This window comes from Triturus cristatus, chromosome 3_1 (assembly GCF_964204655.1).
Source record: "Triturus cristatus chromosome 3_1, aTriCri1.1, whole genome shotgun sequence".
Taxonomy (NCBI): Eukaryota; Metazoa; Chordata; class Amphibia; order Caudata; family Salamandridae; genus Triturus; species Triturus cristatus.
Genome location: NC_140583.1, coordinates 1,045,123,916 through 1,045,143,018, shown reverse-complemented (window position 1 = coordinate 1,045,143,018; position 19,103 = coordinate 1,045,123,916). Strand labels below are relative to the sequence as shown.

The window sequence follows — 19,103 nt, the reverse complement described above, 5'->3', positions numbered from 1 at the left end:
TGAACCCCGGTTAAAGTTGACTCAAGCCTCAGCATCACAAAATGGATGCTGCACCAGACACAAGTCTGACCTCCTGCTGCTGGGGGACCTTCCAGCAAGGGGAGCTTGGACAAAGGGTTTCCTGTCGAGGGCGGTGTTAGCACCGTCCCAGACAGGGTTTGTGTATCCCAGGTAGGCAGGGCTGAAAGGAAGGTGATTGCAAGTGGCACCCCGGTGCTCACTGTGCATAGCCCGGCTCAAACCAGTTTCGGGGGCACACCAGCCCCTGAGCTGGCGCGAAGCCGGACAAAGGATAGGGGTGTAACCACCCCCCTCCTGGCTCCACCCATAGGTAGAACCTAGTCACGGGCCAGCCCCTTTTCTTAGAATAAAGGTAGGAGCGAGTCCCCTTCCCAAATTGGATAATCAGATAATCGGATAACTCCGAATCACGAACCACTTTCCACGAAAGGAACTCTTGACTATTTCTGAAGACTCTCCCTTGTGGCTAAGGAGTAGCCACCCTGCACCAGCAGGCACCACCTAAGCGCTTGCGGTTTGCTGTACGTCTCCTACGGATCAAGACTGCCCAGCTCGACGAGACCCGAGTTCCCTGCCATCTCTGACCTTTTACCTACCTCATCAGCCCAGCTGAGAGTCATAGGTGTGACGAGACCTGCGGGACCGGCTATCTTCAGAACCTGCACGACGCTTATCTAGCACGCCCACCGAGGGACCCTCGAGTGAGTGCACCTAGGGTTTGAGAAGCCCTAAACCCTGAGCAGCTCCAGCATCGAAGTCTGTCTCCCCAGCATCCACGAGATCTGCGTGGGGGCCCTTCCGCTTCTTGCTGTTCCCAGCGTTGTCCGACCACTTGCCGACCGGCTTGTGGCCCTCTTCACGACGCTCCAAGATTATTTGCATCACCGGTCTGGTTGCTCCAGACTGGCTCTTGCTCCCCTTCAACAGAGGAGTACCACGGACCCTCCTGGTCCACTCCCGACGCCATCTTGACTCCCCCGCTTGGGTTGCCACTGCCAAGATCCGCTGCCCCTGCCTGGGCCCAGCATCATCGACAGCAGACACCTTCGTGGGACAGCTCGCCCTCCATCCTGGTCGCCGCCGCGCCTCCTGGCCCGAGGAACAGCCGAGTCCGACGTCACCCACTCACCTGGTCGAGGTGACTTCAGCCGGTACCCTCCTGGTACCCACACGATCGCTGGCTAGCGGTTGAGAACTGAGTCCCCTCTGCTTTCAGGTTTCCTTCATCACCGATCCAGGCTTGGATCGCTCTGAACATCGTCACTGGTCGCCTGCCAGCAACTGCTTCTTTCAGGCTCCTGAGACTACACGAGGACTCCCGACATCTTGCCGAACTTCACGCAGCCGCAGCCTCCGGGCTAGGTAACTCGAGCATCTCGGTGCTCCATCGCAGGTTCGCTCTACAAGTGTCCAGTTCCTTTTTCGTTTAGTCCCACTGATCGGATCACTCCGGAATCAGTACCTCCAGACTCTAACCATTCGCATTTCACTGTTAGTGTAGATGGTTTCTCGTGCCCCTCGGGCATTTGTGTAAATTGTGCAACTGAAGTATTTTCCTAAGAGTTTTGTAGTGTGCTTAGCTCCCTGACTCATGAAGAGCCAGGGTAGTCTTGTTATAAATAAATATCCTTTTATTTTCATAACAACTTGTGTGGTGTCCTTTCACTTGGTGTTCAAGGGGTATATGTGATGGTAAACAGCTGGCTTAACACGCCCTCTAGAGTTTAGCCTAAGACTGCTCGTATCCACGCTACTAGGATAGCTGGACTATAAGGTTGACTTACAACCAATCATCAATAAGGGTCGTTTGGAATGATACACAGTGACCACTAGAATAGTGAGCACTACATATCAGGCCAACTTCTCACACCCATGACGTGCCCCTGCCACCATTCAGTGGTTGGTCAACTAGGTGTTGACTGGGCTGGAGGATTTCAGTGCCGCCTACCTGGATGACATCGCAGTGTTCAGTTCCAGCTGGGAAGAACACTTGCAGCACCTTGGTGAAGTGTTGAAGGTGCTGCAGAGGGCAGGCCTCACGATCAAGCCAGTAAGTGCCAGATAGGACAGGGCGCGGTGGTTTACTTGGGACACCAGGTAGGAAGCGGCCAGGTGGCGCCCCTACAACCCAAGATTGACACCATTCTGGCTTGGGAGCCCCCCCAGACCCAGACAGAGGCGAGGGCCTTCTTAGGACTCACCGGGTACTACAGGAGGTTTGTTAAGGGGTATGGCACTATTGTTGCCCCCTTACCAGAGCTGACTTCCAGGAAGCAGCCCAAGAAGGTGATCTGGACTGAGTCCGGCCAGAAGGCTTTTGATGCCCTGAAGGCCGCCATGTGCACGTCACCCGTGCTCAAGGCACCCGACTTCTCCAAGGAGTTCGTCGTGCAGACTGTCGCTTCAGAGCATGGAGTGGGAGCGGTGCTCTTACAACTGAACGAAGAGGGCCTAGACCAGCCTGTAGTCTTCCTTAGCCGGAGACTACTCCCCAGGGAACAGGGGTGGAGTGCCATAGAAAGGCAAGATTTTGCTGTGGTCTGGGCACTGAAGAAGCTGAGACTGTACCTGTTTGGGACTCACTTCCAAGTTCAGACAGACCACAGGCCCCTCAGATGGTTGATGCAAATGAGGGGTGAGAATCCAAAACTGCTGAGGTGGTCCATCTCCCTACAGGGAATGGACTTTGCGGTGGAACACCGTCCTTAAACACGCCAATGCAGATGGTCTGTCCAGGTTTTTCCGCCTTAGTGAAGAGAACTCCCAGGAGGGTGGGTAGTTCTCCCTAATTTCAGCTGGACGGGACTTATGTTAGATCTGGCATCTTTTGGTGTGTTTCCCCTGAGTTTTTGATTTCTGACCTCCCAGTTCTGACTCTGTTTTTGCTGGCGTAGTGTTTCTGCGCATTTTTCTCACTACTGATCAGTGGTAAAGTTCAAGTGCTCCGGTGGTAAATTTTGTTATGGATTGGTGTTTCCATGATTGGATATTTGATTTACTTGTTAGTCCCTAGTAAAGTGCACTGAGTGTGTGCCAGGGCCTGTGAATCAAATGCTACTAGTGGGCCTGCAGCACTGATAGTGCCACCCACGTGAGTAGCATTGAAAAGGTAACTCAGACCCGCCATTGTGGAGTCTGCGCGCAGTTTGTAACTGCCATGTAGACTTGGCCAGTGCACACACTTACCAGTCCCTCACCTTCCCTTTTCTTACATGTCAGCCACCCCTAAGGTAGGCCCAAGGTACCCCTGTGGGCCGGGTGCAGTGTATGTGAAAGGTAGGACATGCCCTGGTGTGTGTGGCATGTCCTGATAGTGAATTACGGCCAATTTCGTTTTTCACTGTTGCAAGGCTACCTGTTCCCCATAGGACAGAATGGGGAGTTTGTTTATACCAACTTATAAACATAACTGGCCCGGGGAATTAGGTAGGAAAATAAAGTTTAGTATGCCTGAACTCAGAATCTAAAGACGCATCTTTTAGTGAAGGTGATTTTTACATTCTGTGTTTCAAAATACCATTTTACAAAGTAGGTATTTCTCATCCCTTGGGCCTCTGCTGGAACGTGGATTGCCTGTCTTGGTTTTGGATGACAGAAGGCTGGGGAGCAGGAGTGGCTCCAGATAGTCTAGGTGGGTCAGGAAAGGCCTGAATAGACCTGGACTGCCATTGGGGAAGGGGGAGGAGATTTCCTTGCACCTCAAAGGGCCTGGTCTGCCTCTGACCATGCTATCTCCACCTACTGCCAGGAAGCCACACCACAGAAGGCAGAACTGGTTCTGGCTGGGCACAGACACTCTCTGCCTAAGAGATCAAAGGATTTGGGGATATAAATATTGGGGCCCAGACCCCTGAACTTTAGAACTCTTTTGGAGCAAGAAGACTGCCAAGAAGAAGAGCTGGAGAAGCTGTGAGGAGGGACTTCCACTGTGCTGTGTGCTTTGCTGTGTTGGCCTGCAGTGGCTGCTTCTGTCTTGGGCAGTGAAAGGACTGGACTGAACTTTCTGCAACCTACTTTTGTGAGTTTCTCCAAGTGCTTGAGGTAGAAGTCTCAGGAACAGCAAAGACTTTAAGTTCTCCTGCCCTCAGCAAAGGGGACTGTGTGTTTTGTGCTGCAACAGAAGACACCGCTGCCGACTTCGTGTCCTGAAGGCACCGCAGAGGGCACCGCGGCAACGCGACCCTGGTCTCACCAACGACGCCTGCTGATGCCGCCACCGAGCCGCTGCTCACACCGTGACCTGTGGGCACCACACTCCGCACCGCCTCGCGGCGACGGCTTGGTATCCCCGACGACGCCCCTCCACGCCGAAATTTACGGCACTGCTTGCACCGTGGTTTGAGGGCACCACTCGTTAAGTTACACGACGCACCGCCCTCATCCCGCACTGCAGCCATGGCCTACAGACGCCGGCGCCATAGAATCCAGTTCGTCAGCTGAAGACAGCGCTTCAGCAATAAGGACGCCGCTGCTTGCACCTTGACCTGCCAGCACCGCAACGAGCACCCCTTCACCTCACACCGCGACCCTGGTCTCACAGACGATGCCATCTGACTCCGCCACCGAGCCGCTGCTCGCACCGTGACCTGAGGGCACCGCACGCCGCACCGCTGCCCTTCTCACCATAGCACCCTATGCCTGCGGACGCCAATGTTCCTGACTCCAACAGAGAGGAGATCGATCTGCAACGCATGTGACTTCGAGGGCCCGAAGACTGCATCGACCTCCGGAACCGACGCCTGCGGACGCCGTGCTTTCGGAAGCTCAACGAGAGGTCGCCGACGCCCTGCATTTCTAAAAGGTACTGTTTGTGGGTCTTCCTGACACCGTAGCGGGCCCGTGACACTGCGGTCAGCCAGAACTGTTTGGATCTGTTTGCTCACGACACCGTGATAGCCCCGGACAGAGCTATCAACATCAAGGAACTGTTTTTGAAGCATATTCTGATAACCGAAGATTTTTAAGTACTGTATTGTGGATTTTTATCGTTTTTGGTCTTGTTTTAAGTATATAAAAATATTGGATATTTTTCTAAACTGCTGTGGTGTCCTTTTGTAGTGCTCACACTGTATTACTGTTGGTTATGTGCAAATGCTTTACACACTGCCTCTAAGATAAGCCTGACTGCTCGTGCCAAGCTACCAAGGGGGTGAGCAGGGGTTATTTTAGGAGTGTAACTCCCTTATCCTGACTAGAGTGGTGGTTTTTGCCTGGCTTTGGCACATGTCCTTGCCTACCAAAAATCCAATTTCTAACATTGGTTGTCAGCGGTGAGCATAGGACTTGCGTTTGCAGTTGACTTTCAGTGATTGATGTGCACTACTACCATATCGCAGACCATTACGTGCCACATACTGGTTCTTTTTCTTTTTGTCCTATTTTGGATTTTGCCAGTTTGAACTTGCTACTTCATCATGCCTGAATCAAGAGCATCATCTGTTGCATCCCTGGAAATTGACTTCGAGGAGGACAGGTTGGAATCCTACAATGTTAGGGAATTGAAATCAATTTGCAAAAACCAAAAAGTCCAGATGCTTAACAAACTGCCTCTAAGATAAGCATGACTGATCCTGCCAAGCTACCAAGGGGGTGAGCGGGGGTTATTTTAGGAGTGTAACTCCCTTATCCTGACTAGAGTGGTGGTTTCTGCCTGGCTTTGGCACATGCCCTAGCCTACCAAAAATCCAATTTCTAACAACGTGGTATTTAATTATCTTTGAAATTACAACTTCATTAGAGCGCCGATTTTGAATTATTAATGCATCGATATATTGTTAGCTTCTGCACATGTTTCTAGACTTAAAATATCATTATCTTCCTCAGAAGAATAGTATATTGAGCTTTTTCTACAAAACATTAATAACATAAAAACCTCAAGATTTCTTTCTTTTTGCAACACTGATTGGTTTCCAATCCTTTCCCTGCAGTACTAATATTGCTTAGGCAGGAAGAGCACTATGCATGTGACCAAAATTAAAGTGTCTCCTCAAGAGACTTCAAATGAAGAGCCTAAATGATAGCGTTCAGCAAGAGACAACACATGAAGTACAAAGTGAGACATATGCGTTTAAGTGCACACAGACTGTCAACGTCATGGAAAGCCTACAAAGTGAGCTGCTCAGAAGTAGTCAGACTAAAATGATGTACTCAAACAAAAATCTAAATCCTCCTTAATGAGCTTTTTGAAAAAGTACTGACTTTTTTGGGCTCCATTCACATTCTTTACTACATATAAAAAAATCTCGCTCAATTCCAAACGATCATAGTGTTCTTAATGTAAATTATTTGAGTGCATTCTTGTACTAGCGATGATGGGAAGAGTTCTGGATTCCTTGCCGCATCTTCTTGCCCCGGTCTGCCTTCAGATGATAGGTAGTTGAGGCGATAAACGTATTCAGTCACTTTTTTGCAGTTTTACATCATACAGCATTTATTTTATTTTTTTAACGCATAGTTAATGAAAACCATTACATTAGAATCACATCAAGAAAATCATTTAACAATCTTAAAATGATGTAAATTACGTAATATCCAGTGTCCATAAAAAGAATCATCTGTTATGCCTGTTCTCTTCTTTTTACCAACCGGAATTATAAATTTTGTGAACATCTAGAAATTGGTCTGCACATAAAATAAGCAAGTGGTTTAAAACAATGATTTCATGCGTCGCCAACATGCGCCAATGTTACGTTTGTTGGAGCTTTTACCATCCTGGCAATGGCGGTTGCTCTCAAATAGCATTAATAGTGCGGGGATGGTGGGGGGGGTTAAAGAAAAATGAAAACACTTTCTGGCCGGCCGCCCACCGCCTCTCCTCGGTCCTCTGCATTCTCTTCCTTCGTTCTGCTTAACAGGAAGTAGGAACTGGAAGCACCCACCCAGGCTCCACTGACCAATGCAGCGTTGTGATTGGTCTGAATGCCGTAGCTCTGCGCACAGACAGGGAATGGGAGCCTGGGCATGATCTCCACCCAGGCTGTAATGCAGCCTGGATGGACAACATTCAAAGTGCACATAAGTGTTTGGCCGGCCCAAGAGGGCCGGCCAAACATTCATGCTCTCTTGGAATGGGCAAACCATTGCTCCTCTGTCCTGCTCTATGAGCAAAGCAGCCCTGCCCACCCACAAAGCTGCCGCAGCACGGAAAATTAAAATATAACATTGCATTATCATCATTTTATTTTTCCTTTTTTGCAGTGCTGGAGGCAGTGGGGCGACGCTCCTCTGCCTTAGCGGAGGTGCGCCCCTGCAATCTGGATCAAAAAACGGATTATTTGCCATTTGGGGCAAAAGTCCACAATTGGGGAATCACCTAGACTCGGGCGGATTAATTTCATTTTGATGTGGAGCGAACTAACAGAAGCCAAGAAACCTGTTGCACTTGAGATTTACAGGATTGTATGATAAACCATGAGTGGTCCCGCTTTACAAGGGCATTTTTATGTTCCTGAAGGGACAACTCCCACATATTTTTGTTTACCAATTTCTTAAAAACTTGAAATGACGTTAGCAGCTCCCTTAGCCTATTTTATCTGCAAGTTCTGTCTACTAATCAATAGATAGTCTCTCAAAGCGTTGAACCCGGTACCAGTAGAAAGTTCTGCCCGGAGCATTTGATCTGACAAGCCATCCTTGCAGCTCTTCATTTGTAACAGAATTTTATAAAGGAACTTTGACTTGCATATGTTTGCTTCACTAGCTCGAATTCCAACCTTATTTGGGCTGTAGATGCTTTTTGTGGTAGGCAAAAGAGGTGTCTATATGTGTTTAAATTAAGCGCTTCCAAATGCTTTGGGTGATATGTACAAGAAAATGTTGGTGCGCTGTGTAACGTCAAATTTTCCAATGCCGCACTCTAACATTTTAAAAATGCAGGGATGTGCCGTATTTATAAAAATACTGCGCACCCCTGCGTTATGCAGAGCGCTGGTGCCAAAAAAGGTGCCTAGTGCCAGTGCAGACACCCTTGCACCATGTTGCAAGGATGCCTGCACTGCAGGGGAGATTGTTTATGTGCACAAACAATTTTTAAAGACAATTTGCTGTTTCTATGGGGCATATTTACTAGGGGATATCACCACCATAACACCACTTTTAGTGATGTTCTGGTAGCGATATCCCCTTCTCCTTATTTACAAAGTGCCGTTAAGCCACTTACCGTGGTTTAATGCCGCCTTGTAACGAAGGCCCCTTTTCACGCTTCACTTATCGTGAAAGAAGCGTGCATGGGTGTTGCTGTAGGTGCTCCACCACAACACCCATTGCTTTTTGACGCCGTACCCTAAGCAAGAGACTCCATGACGCCGGCATCCGTGACAAGTCCCTGGACTGGATTCGTTCCTACCTCACCGGTAGGACACAGTGAGTCAGTTTACCACTGTTCCCCTCAGAACACACGGAGATCAGCTGCGGAGTCCCCCAGGGCTCTAACCTGAGCCCCGCCCTCTTCAACGTCCACATGGCCCTGCTCGCTACCATATTCAGGTACTACAGACCCAACATTGTCTCCTACGCCGATGACACTCAGCTTATCCTCTCCCTCACCAATGAACCCACAATCGCCAGAAACAACTTCCACAATGGGATGAAGGCCGTCGCCACCTTGATGAGAGACAGTTGCCTGCAACTCAACCAGGACAAGACCGAAGTCCTCATCCTGGGGCCCAACACTTCTGCTTGAGAAGTCTCCTCGTGGTCTGCCACGTTAGGAACCCCCCACGGACCAAGCACGAAACCTCAGCATCGTACTGGACTCTTCGCTCATCATGAACCACAAGATCAACGCGTTCTCTTCATCATGCTTCCACATTCTTCACCTGCTTCGAAAGCCCTTCAGATGGATCCCCACTGAGGCCAGAAAGACAGTTGCCCATGCACTCATCACCAGCAGACTCGACTACGGCAATGCACTATATGCAGGTGTCACCCAGAAACTCCTCAGGAAAGTAAACTACAGAACGTTCAAAACACTGCAGCCTGATTGGTCCTCAACATCCCCCGCTGCAGCAACATCTCCGAACACCTACGAGAACTCCACTGGCTCCCAGTCAACAAAAGAGTTACCTTCAAGCTCCTGACACACACCTACAAAGCCTTCCACGATGCCGGACTCTCATTCCACGTACCCACCAGACACCTCTGATCTGCCCAACTGATCCTTGCCACCATCCCTTGGATCTGCAAGACCAGGACCAGAGGAAAATCCACTTCCTACCTCTCTGCCAAAACCTGGAACACCCTGCCTCTCCACCGCAGGCTGTGTCTGTCACTGACCCAATTCAGGAAGGCTCTCGAGACCTGGCTCTTTGCCTCAACAACATCGCCCAGTCTGACCTACAGCCCCCTCCACCAGCGCCTTGTGACCCTCACAGGTGAGTAGTCATGCTTAAGTACTGAATGACTGACTGATGCTGCCCCATATTTACAAGGATTGGGCAGTGCTAAAAACGAAGTCCAGGAAAAACCTGATGTAAGGATGATAATCTGAGCCGAAATTATTAGGTTTTCCTCGTATTTTCTGCTTTCTATGTGTGCTGCACACGTAGAAACTGCAAATCACCTTTAAAGATTGTCCCTTCCTGCACATAAACAATCACCCCAGCAGTGCATGCACTCTTGCAAAATGGCGCATGGGTGCCTGCGCTGGTGCTAGGCAGCTTTTTTACAGCCAGCGCTAGGGGAAATGCAAGTGTGCACCGTATTTTTGTAAATACGGCACATCCCTGTGTTCAAAAAATGTTGGAGGGCAGAGTTCCCAATTTTGGACCAACACTGTGCTCCGACATTTTGTTGTAAATATCCCCCTATATGTGCTGCAAAATGCAGCACATATAGAAAGAGCAAAATACGACTCGTATTGTCATCCTAAAACCAGGTTTTACTTGCCCTTTGTTTTTGGCGCTGCCCCATCCGTGTAAATATGGGGCAGCATCAAAAAGCAATGGATCTTGCTGTGGAACGCCCACTGCAACACCCATTGCCCTCCCCTTTGCCGCAGCGGACTTCTGCAGAAAGGGGCATATTTACAAGGTGGTGTTAAACCACATTAGTTAATATGGAGTATGGAGCAAAAGCCCTGGAGAGTCAGAAAAAATGACGCTCCGGTGGCGTTAGGGGCTTGTAAATGTGCCCCTCTGTATCGTGACCCAAAACGCATATCAGTTTTTGCATAGGCATTTCCCAACAATCAAAAGCAAAATGGCGTCTCTGGAACACTGGGGCCGTGTGAAATTAATTTACTGAGTCAGAGGATTTTCATTGCTGCAAAGCAAAGTGATTTGATTGGGGCTGTGATTCTGCACTGGAGCCTTCTAAATCTTTTCCCAAAAAGATGTGTTCGAACATCCATCCAAGCACTCGTACAATTAACTGTTTGTATAATCACATTCTACACATTTCTAAAATGGCTCCATGTGCATTTTAAGAAGTCATTCAGCTAAATCTTCTCGCGTCTTTCAGAATATATTTGAATAGCCATGAAGAGACAGCAGACGGAGTCAGACCACCCAACTCATTTCTGTGCACCTAGAGGTCGAGCTCCAGGGATTTTCTGTGCAGTTTCACCAAAGTAGGCGCATAGTAAACTCGAAACACATTTTCATTGAATTTTAAAGTGTGAAAATTGAGTGAGTCTGTGGCTTAATCTCTATAGCGCCTCTTAAAAATCAATTGCCGCTAGGCGCTGGCCAATTTAGTTGTGAAAAATTATGCACCGCTGAAAGTGAAAACTAAAGTTTAGCATGAAGTATTAGTGAAGAAATGTTGCCTAAGACTTGTCAGAGCGGCACTGGAAGACTATTGGAAAACTGCTCTTTCTAGGTGCAGTGTGAAGCTTGTTCCATGTTTCTTTTCTTCTCTTACAGTGCACATTTTTTGTCTCCCTTCTTCATGAACTTTGTTTTGAGTGATATTCTGTTCAAATGGACGGTTAAAAATAAAGTGAAACCATGTAATATATGATTGAAATAAGCTGCTCAGTGTGGTAACTGCATGCCAGCTTGCTTTACTAGTTTTAAGAGAGCTCAGGGCTGTTTTTAGGTCTCGCCTGACCCAGCGCATGCGCTGGTCTGGCGAGACTTTTTGAGAGGGCTCCAAAAAGTGCTACCAGGCCAGCCTAAAGCTACAGTGCATGTGCGCGGGCGCGCGCCTCCCGCTTTACCGCGATTACTTTCACTTTTGCGGCCGCTTTGATGTTTGATCGCGATCACTTTCGCGGCCGCACGGCTGCTTTGATGTTCTCCGTGAGGCTTCAATAGATTGCAGCAGTTAAAACAAGCATTGGCATAGACAATAGGTCTCGCTTTTGGGACCTTATAAGTGTTTAGTTATGCAACTGTTGCATGGCTAAACACTTATAAGGTCCCAAAGGCGAGACCTATTGGCTATGCCAATGCTTGTTAACTACAGTGGACAAGATAGGAACTGGAGGACTCATTCTTCAGACTAATTGTGAAAATAGCCTGATTCATGGGTGCAAAGACACTTGATTAAGAAAAGGTGGGTTTGCACTGATAAATGTATTTACTCACACATGTTTCTGTGTAAGTACATGTTTTCCTGTGGGTAGGGAACAAGAATGGCCTTTACGTTTGTGAACGGCCACAGACTTTCTGTTTGTGGTTGTTCACAAAGCGTTTCCTACCCCTGTGTACACTAGAAGTGGTTGTAGATTTAGTGCTGTCAAGGGCAGGCGTAAAACTGTTTCCAAGGTGGAAAGAGGAGGGGAGCACAGCTCAGAAATGGCCGTGGTGCTGGGGAAAGGGTTCTCCATTTGTGCATATTCTTGTATAGTAAAATGAAATTCACAAATCTTTTCCAAGATCATGCCTATCAAGCTGCAACTGATGGTTTACAAGTGTAACATGCAAGAGTTTTATGAATTCCTGGAATACGTCAGTGCTTAATTTGTAAAATATTAAGTGCAGGTGCTCAATTTTATTCAGGAGGCCACACCCACTTCCTTTACTGGCCCCACCCACTTCCTCTATTGGCTCCAGCCACAACTAGCACTGCTGAAAGATAGATTTAATACCCAATCTGAATTTCAGCGAGCAACTGACTACAAGAAGAAAGATCTTTCCTCCCAACTGTGACTCATCGCCTGATGGAGAGCTATCGGAGAAAGCTGGACAATGACCTGCATGCTGCAGAATATTCAGGAGGGGCCCTGATCTAATCAGACAAAGGCCCACACCCACCACTACCCTCCCCCAAGGTTAATACCCAGCCACCTTTGATAGCTCTCTATTGAAGTAGAAGACCTACCTTCTCAGTGGAAGTAGAGATAGAAGAGAATTCCTGATACCCACTAGATGGACTCAGAGCCCTCTTCACTACATAGAAACAATAGAAATCACCTAAAACAACCACTAGGCCACTATGGTGTATAATTAATTACTGCCAAGTGGCCTACATCATGTTTCACCCTCAAACAGTTGTGAGTTTTAGCTAACTGCTTTTTAATTTTTTTTACCAGTTACAAACATGATGGTACACAAGAAATGCCACCTCTTTTTTAGAAGTTAAAATATGAAGAAACTGAAAAAAATACATGTTAGCAAACACTGTTGAACAGTCGATCATGAGCACAAGAGCTACCACATGTAAAGAAAATATATGTAAGACTTTATTTGCAAGAGCAAGAAATGGAGTTAAAAAGTACACTTTCACCTCATGAAATAAACAGCAACATGCACGTTATCACAAGGGGAATGTTACCACTATGGGAAATGGCCTAATAACGTGATTGCAACGCTGAGTGTAACACCAATTTTAAATAATTTCTAAAAAAATATAGTAAAATGTGGGCATGAAAAACAACCAACCACAACAGCCGAATAGCAAATGAATTGTGGCAGAGCAAGCAATGCTTTCCTTCAAGCCGCAGCTTCCAGAAGAAAACAATATATATCTGTTCAAACTTTGTGAGTCACTAGAAGTAAACTGTGTCAAAACTTTTTTTATAGCAAATATTTAATTATAAATGATTGGGAACATTTAACACACTGCAGTCAATTTTTTCCAAGTGACAGAAGCCAGGAAACTCTTGTTAGTGATCAATACAAGGCCACATCACCCCCAGCACATTGTTTTTGCTGCAGTTTTTTCAGGTATTACCTGCAGGAAATTACAGGTACACAAACTGTGCCACTGAGTGTAATTTGCGATAAAACTTTGGTTTAAAAGGGGTGCAAATATTTTGTGGTCAACTTTACATTTTTTGTGCCTCTGAAAAAGAGGCTGTTAGTGTGCCAATTTTATAATAGTATTTCAAGGCTTCGGGTTGGTGTGTATCATAACTTAATTCCCTTTAACGCCTTTGCTCTGCTTTATGCATGTCCCCATAAGTAGGGGCACTGGAATTATGCGACAGTGGAGGACCAAATTATGTGGCAGGGTTGGCTAAATTATGTGAAAGGAAAAGGCAAATCATGCGTCGTAATGCAATACATTTCGAGATAGTATTACTTCATAATTTGGTCATTGTTAACACATGGTAATACTGCGTAAAAATGTAATCTCGTTAGTACCCGTTTAACTACCAAAAACAGCAGTAAGCATAAGCAACTGAAATGTGACCTCTCAACCTTTAAAAATGGCCTTCCACTTTTCTTGGAACATGCCAACATTTTTTATGATCCGGTTCAGGTAGAAACTTTTTGTTTTACAAAAATCTGCAGTTTCTGCAGCAGATGATGGGTTATGTGACCAATGCGGCAAACCAATAATTTTGTGAAAAACGCTGCAGCCACAGAATTGCATAATTCCCATGGCCGTGTCTATAAGGTGCATAAATCAATCACAAGCAAGTAATCATCTATACAGACCACATCATCGGTACATAATGCAATGTTCTCCTTGGCCTTGTGGTATCAGTTTATGGTGTATGCTACCAGCATCGCAGAAACTGCTTGCACCTTTTTGGACAGAGAAACAAATCGTATAATTGATACTTGTCATGATATTTGATTCACCGCTAACATAAACGCATTAGAGAAGATAATGGCTCTGGGTGCCTTAAGGCGTGCGTGCTGCTACGTAGCGACACCATGCCAACGATGAAAGATAAACTAGGCGGGCAGTAATCTTTATTAGTGGACGTTCAAAGGTTGGGCACTCCTGGCAGCAGAGGCACCGAAGGTTGCCTAAGACCTCAAAAGCAAGCCCAAACAAAAGTTAAGATATTTAGCACACTTGGCAGATGCCCCCAAAACCTGATTGTGATTCAGAATAAAAGCCCCACTCTGGTATAGGTGATGAGGTTAAGATCCGGTGAAGTCTAGTACTACTGACCCCACCCTGCGCTCAGATGTGAAACTGCCGGCACCGCATGTAACCTTAATACTTTTTCATAAAAACAAGCACTAGAATGAAATCAGAGGTAGCACTTTTTCCGGGCACACATGTACCAATACCATTAAAAAGACACACCTGGTTCCATAGCATATGTTAATAAACGAAAATGAAATTATTACCTACAGCCTTTTTTAGGTTTTATTTCTAGACCTGCTGCTAGCTGCTTGCTTTGTTGAATGACTAATGCTGCAGCTGTGCATTACGCTGGGGCGGGCGAAAAGCTGGGAATCTGATCGGCATTGGTCCATCTGACTTGGGGGGAAACACTTGACTATTCCAAAGACGAGGAGGGAGGACGGGGCTGACACAACCCCACCCACAGGGGCGTACCACAGGCCCACAGCCCCCGCGGTGCTGGGGTGCCTCCAGGGGGACCCCTCAGCACTGCACTTCTGCCGGAGAGCTCCAGATTGAGTCCAGAGGGGGCCCCTCCACGTACCCTGCAGGGGGGTCCCCTCAAGTTTTGTTACGCCACTGCCCACCCAGGCAGTTTTTGGTGGTGTGCGTGTGCCGGCCGCGTGCCTCGTGATAAGTCGGGCAGCCTCTCCATCCAAATTGAAATATTTTACAGCATGAACAAATGCAGCCCAACCTGGCACCGCACCACTGACTGAACCCAGGCAGGCATGGATTTACCCTTTACCGTGTAATATAATCTCTTGGCCAGGGAGACCGTTATTGCGCGTAGACCCGGCCCTAAGACATAAGTGCAGATGCTAAGTACCGGAAAGCACCGGCACAAATTAAGCACTGGGAGGAGCGATGCCCCCGCCACCACCTTCAAATAAAATGATAATAGAACGGGTTTTAAACCAGTTTTATTATCATTTTAATTTAATCCACTGGACCCGCCCACAGGATTCGGATGAGTCTTGGGACGGGTCCAGGGGATAACACTGCTGGTTGGGGAGTGGTGGGCACTTCCGTCACTGCACATGAGGTGTTTGGCCATCCGTCTCAGGCCGGCCAAACACCTTATGCACAGTAAAGCTCTTTCCAGCCCCAGCTGCATTGCTGGGGCTGGAGAGAGCAGGCACAGGCTCCCAGTCTGCGAGAGCGGCCAGAAGGAGGAAGAGCATGATACGGCAATGGCGTCATTAAGGTACGTTTTTTTGTCCCCTGAACACAAACCCCCTCCCCACCCATCTCCTGCTTCCTCCGGCTCGGCCCGCCCACCACTTTGGCAGTGGACGGGCCGCTACTGTCTACTGACAATTCCCCAAATCCATCCTGCCCCAGCTCTATGCAGCAGCAGCAGGGGGAAACACAGCCCCAAGGTCCACCAGACCAATGATGGACCCAGCTGCCAATGCCAAGGTGAACACCCTCATGAAGGCTGCTAGGGAAGTAACACCCTAGACACGGAGCTTACAGCCTGTATACTGTTTTCCAGAAACTGCCTGGTGGTAGGGAAGAAGGAGACTTCGACCCTAGCCTGCCGAAAGATGATCCAAAGTCTCCTGCGTGACTGCTCTGCACTGGATGAATCAGACGAGCACAGCGCATATGAAACCTGAGGACCCAAAGGGTTCCAATTGCACCCGCACGCGGGAGGCCCTGCAAGGCTCAGGCAACGAAGAAGACGAGGACACCTAAGGACTCGAAGGGGTCCCCCTGCCCTTACCTGGGGGGCCCTGTAGCGGCCACTAACCTTTTTGTCCCTTTTTCTCTTTAACCCTGGAACTGGATGGCGACAGAGCAGGATGCAGATAAAGAAAGGCATAATAAATGTAGAGTGATTTACTGCAATGTATTTGACTAACATGGTCATTTTCCTTAACAGGTAGCTTGTGCACTTGTTGGCAATTTTGTTACCAACAACTTATGAATTATAGGACTTTATGGAAGGTGACGATTGACGTATCTGAACCAGACACAAGGTCCTGGCAGAGGGTAAAAGAAAAACAATTATAGATTTGGATTGATAAAATACCAACCAAGCCAATCTAAAAATGAATATATAGCAACACCCAACACATGTTTTGCTATCATTATAACTCTTTAGAGAGGTTTAGCTCTGTCCATAGACAAGGGAGCATCACAATAAGTCAGAAAAATAGCCTTTCAGGCATATAGTGTTACATAAATTATGCAAAAAAGGAGCAGAGAACTCTAGGTAGTTCCCACGTTTAGGTGGAGAGCAGCTCCTGTATAGAGCACCCTACAACACCAGTGGCATTCTGAATTTGCTCACCTGAAATGTCTGCTTTTCTATCAAAGTTTTTAAGCATAGGATTAGCACAGTGCCATTCACGCCCAGATAGAAAGGGACAGAGAGTCATATTTACAAAGAAAGGATGCAGTGTGGCGCTGGAGGCAATTTAGCAGTGCCACGTAATTTTAAAAACGCAGGGATGCATCGTATTCATAAGAGTATGGCGCACCCCTGTGTTTACCCTTGCGCCGGCACTAAAAAAGCTGCCTAGTGCCAATGCAGACACCCATGCACCATTGTGCAAGGGTGCCTGCGTTGCAGGGATGATTGTTTATGTACAGGAAGGGACACCTTCCTGTACATAAATAATAATTAAAGGAGATTTGCTCCTTCTAAGTGTGCTGCAGAATGCAGCACACATAGAAAGCGCAAACAATGAAGAGAGCAAAAGTATTTCACCTAGTTGTACCACTCTAACGCCTGCTTTTCAATGGCATTAGTTTTTGGAGCTGCCTCAGATTTACAGAGCCTTGTAAATCTGGGGCATGTCAAAAAGCAATGGGTGTTGCAGTGGAACACCCACAGCAATACCCATTGTATGCTTCTTTGATGCAGAAAACTGCATGCAAGTGTACAATATTTTTAATGCGGCATTAAGCCTCGCAAAGTGGGTTAGCGTCACATTGTAAATATGGAGCAAGGCATTGCGCCACCGGAGCATCGTAAAAAGTGACCCTTCAGTGCCGCAACGCCCTTGTAAATATGTATGCCCCAAAGTCTTTAACCATAAGATTAGCACTTGGCCATCCACGCCCAGCTGTAAAATGACAAAAGCCTTTTTTCCACTCCAGGCACAGTACTACAGCTGTGGATTGGTAAACTACCATTCAAGACAACATGAAATGAACAAAAACAAACCCTGGCATGTGTTTCGCTATCATCATAGCTCTTCAGAGAGGTTTAGCTTTGTCCAAACACACAGGGAGCATCAGTAAAAGTCAAACCAATACCCTTTCAGCCATAGAGTGCCGCATAAATTATGCAAAAAAGGAGCATAGAACTCTGGGTTCCCATTTTGAAGTAGAGAGCAGCTTCTGTATAGAGCACCCTACAACACCAGCGACACTCTGAATTTGCTCACCTCAAATGTCTACTTTTCTATCAAAGTTTTTAAACATAGGATTAGAACAGTGCCATCCATGCTGAGATAGAAAAGGACACAGTCTTTTGCCATTCCTACAGCAAAGTCTTTAAGCATAGGATTAGCGCAGTGCCATCCATGTTAAGCTGTAAAATGACAAAATCTTTTACCACTCCCGGCACAGTATTCCAGCTTTGAATAGGTAAAATATCGTCCAAGCCAAACTGAAATGAATGAAAGCAACTCCTGACACGTGCTTTGCTATTTTTTATAGGTTTTCAGAGATGTTCAGCTTTGTCCAGACATAAGGGAGTACCAGTATAAGTCAAAACAGAATGCTTTCAGGCATAGAGTGCTGCATAGATTATGCATAAAAGGAGCAGAGAACTCTGGGTAGTTCCCAAGTTTAGGTGGATAGCAGCTCCTGTACAGAGCATCCTATAACACCTGCGACACTCTGAATTTTCTCACCTCAAATGTCTGCTTTTCTATCAAAGTTTTTAAGCACACCTACGTTTGTGGTTTGGATACCCTGAATTGCACCATGTCCTGACTTTAACATTGATGAAAAAGGAATATCCCCCTTACAGTCAGAATTTCCACTGTAGTTAGTATATTTCATGATGATAAAAGTCAACAAATCCTCACTCTGTGAATCGTGAGATAAAATGTCTATATGTTGAGTCCCTTTATTGCTCAGCTGAGCAAACCTTAAGAGTGTTAAAAAGCTTTGTGAAGATGGCCCTATTGTGCATCCCGCTTTTATGCGCACAGTGCAGTACAGGGCAATGGCATTTCTTACACATCGCTGCCTTATGCTAAGGGCAATAACTTCTGTTGATTGATTACCTACAAATCGAATGCTTAAACAAAAGATGACGTGTACTTTGTGGACAGGAGATGAATAGGATACACAGTCTTGTCACCTACACTACTTAACTATAACTCACCCTTTCTCCATGCACTCGTTATACGTTTATGCGTAAAGCTTGTGAAATATGCATTTTATTCATTTATTTATTGCCATTCCTTATTGTCAATCCCCTCAGGCTGTGTTCTCAGGACAGAGGTGTTGTTTGCTGATTTTGCACTGATTTGTTTACTTGGGTACCGGCGGCTGTCGGGTTCTTTGGGTCCTGATGTGGCTGTGAGTAAACTTTATCTTTACGTCTGCGCCTGCTCGTGTGTTTTCTATGCACAACATATGTTCTGTTTTTTTGACTGGGATATTGCATGTGATGCGAATTTCACCAATGGAATGGTCATTTGTTGGTATAGTAACAACAATAAGAATGTGGGTGCTTGTTAAACTGAAAATAATTGAATCCTGAGCTAGCAGAACCTGTAATTGCGGATGCCAGGCCTATGGTTCTGTTATGGTGGCATTCCCCAGGCACCTCACAGCAGGCAGGTACGTGGGGGGTGTGATGT

At 46.8% G+C, this 19,103-nt stretch overlaps 1 long non-coding RNA gene across 1 annotated transcript in view; it reads left to right on the top strand.

Annotated features, from left to right (window-relative positions):
- Nucleotides 1-18,819, top strand: part of LOC146861477 (uncharacterized) — an 85,110-nt gene extending 66,291 nt beyond the window's left edge. Inside the window, exon 3 of the long non-coding RNA XR_014979266.1 lies at nucleotides 18,722-18,819. This is a non-coding gene — a long non-coding RNA (uncharacterized LOC146861477). The remainder of the gene's footprint in view (nucleotides 1-18,721) is intronic.
- Nucleotides 18,820-19,103: the final 284 nt, after the last annotated feature.